Below are 2,611 nucleotides of genomic sequence, written 5' to 3' on the forward strand. Positions count from 1 at the left end.
TCTGATAGTGATATGGACAATGAAGTCCAGGCTGCCAAGGTCTTGGATGGTAATGAGGAACTTAGTGGGAACTGGAGCAAAGGTGACACATATTATGCATTAGCAAAGAGCTTGGCTGCGTTCTGTCCATGCCCTAGGGATCTGTGGAAGTTTGAACTAAAGAGTGGCACCCCAGGGTATCCGGTGGAAAAAATTTCTAAGCAGCAAAATGTTCAAGATTTGGCCTGGCTGCTTCTAATAGTGTATGCTCAGATGTGGGAGCAAAGAAATGACTTCAAGTTGGAACATATATTAAAAAGGAAAGCAGAGTGTAAAATTTTGGAAAATTTACAGCCATATGTAAATTTTGTATACATGGAAAATTCTCTGCCATATGGCAGAGAAAGAAAAAGCTTTTTCAGGAGAGGGATTCAAGCAGGCTGTGGAGCATCCTCTTGCTAGAGATAGTTTCATAACTAAAAGGGAGTCAAGTGCTAATATCCAAGATAATGGAGAAAAGGCCCCAAAGGCATTTCAGAAACCTTTGCTGAAACCTCTCCCATCACAGGCCCAGAGGCCTAGGAGGAAAGAATGATTTCATGGGCCAGGACTAGGGTCCTGCTTCCCTGCACAGCCTCAAGACACTGCTCCCCATATCCTGGTCACTCCAGCCCCAGCTGTGCCTCAAAGGGGCCCAGGCACAGCTTGGGCTGCCACTTTGGAGAATGAGAGCCATAAGCCTTGGCAGCTTCCACATGGTATTAAACCTGTAGGCACACAGAGTACAACAGTGGTAGATTCTTGGCAGCCTCTACCTAGATTTCAGAGGCAGTATGGGAAAGCATGGGTTTCCAGGAAGAAGCCTTCTGTAGGGGCAGAATCCTCACAGAGAACCTCTACTAGGGCAGTGTAGCAGGGAAATGTGGGGTTGGAGGCCCCACACTGAGTTCCCACTGGGGCACTGCCTAGTGGAGCTGTATGAAGAGGGCCACCATTTTACAAGAGAGTAGAGAATACTCGGAGACATTAAATAACCAGGAGAGCACAGTGTCCTGGGGAATAAATGGAGAAAAGGTTCAGCGTGGCCAGGAGAAACAGAAGTTTGAGGCAAATGGGAGGGAAATAGAGAATCAGAGGTTACAGCAAATTTCTCTGTAGTCAAGGCAAGGTCTTTGGAGAAGCTCAGATTGACTTAGCGGCATGGCAAAAGGTAAACATAGGTGAGACTTGGGCCTGGCTTTGGAGGAGTATGGGAAAAGCAGGTACATCGGTATGTTAGGGAGGTGAACCATACTACTACTAATTGACATAGCAGCTAGCATTTACTGATTACTTAATATGTTCCAGGTATTGTTCTGAGTCTTTACACATATATACATAATTATTGCAACCCTGTGGGACAGGTAAAATAATCCCCTCACACAAATGAAGAAACTGAGCACAGAGAGATTAAGTAAGCACTTAGCTAGTAAAGTTAAAATTCAAACTCAGGCAGTTTGGCTCCAGAATTGATTCTCTGGAAGATTCATATGTATATTAAATTCTTTTCCAAAATGTAAAAATTGAACTTGAAAATTTATGCCCCATGGTGAAAGACAGTTTTAATAAGTCAAAAATTAATGCAGCATAATTGTGTACAATTCAATAATATTTATTATCCCTAATTGAACATTCACATGAAATTTATACTTCTATATTATCATTAACTTTTGTTGTTGTTGTTGTCGTTTTTGAGACAGGGTCTCAGTCTGTCACCCAAGCTGGAATACAGTGGTTCACAGGGTTTCACTGCAGCCTTAACCTACTGGGCTCAAGTGATCCTCCTGCTTCAGCCTCCTGTGTAGCTGGAACCACAGGTCCATGCCACCATGCCCGGCTAATTTTTGTGTTTTTGGTACAAATGAGGATTTCACTTTGGGTTGCCCAGGCTGGTCTCAAACTCCTAGGTTCAAGCAATCCTCCCGCCATGGCCTCCCAAAGTGCTGGGATTACAGGTATGAGCCACTGCCCCTGGCTATTGTTATTAACTTTGAAAAATGTACGTCACATATGTCATAATCATTTCCAAGTCTTTCAAAGATTTTTTTTTAATTTCAGCTCAAAATATTAGAATGGAATGCACACTCAAGACTAAAGAAGGTATATTCTATGCTCAAGAAAATGTACAAATATTGATTCTTTTTTTTTTTTTTTTTTTTGAGTTAGAGTCTTGCTCTGTCACCCAGGCTGGAGTGCAGTGGTGTGATCTTGGCTCACTACAACCTCCGCCTCCCAGGTTCAAGCAATTCTCCTGGTTCATCCTCTCAAGTAGCTTGGATTACAGGCGCCCGCCACCACACCCGGCTAATTTTTGTATTTTTAGTAGAGACGGGGTTTCGCCCTGTTGGCCAGGCTGGTCTCAAACTCCTGACCTCAGCTGATCCATCTGCCTCAGCCTCCCAGAGTGGTGAGATTACAGGCATGAGCCACCGCGCCCAGCCTACAAATATTGATTCTATCCATGGTTTGGTGAAAACCATAAAAGTTCAGCTTATTCTCCATGGCATTGGCAGGGGTCGTGTATAAAGATGACAAAGTCCTGTCAAGCATGCTGCGGAGGGATAGTGCTGAGTGAACGTGCTGAGTTACCCAC

This window comes from Symphalangus syndactylus, chromosome 4, assembly GCF_028878055.3.
Source record: "Symphalangus syndactylus isolate Jambi chromosome 4, NHGRI_mSymSyn1-v2.1_pri, whole genome shotgun sequence".
NCBI classification, from domain to species: Eukaryota; Metazoa; Chordata; class Mammalia; order Primates; family Hylobatidae; genus Symphalangus; species Symphalangus syndactylus.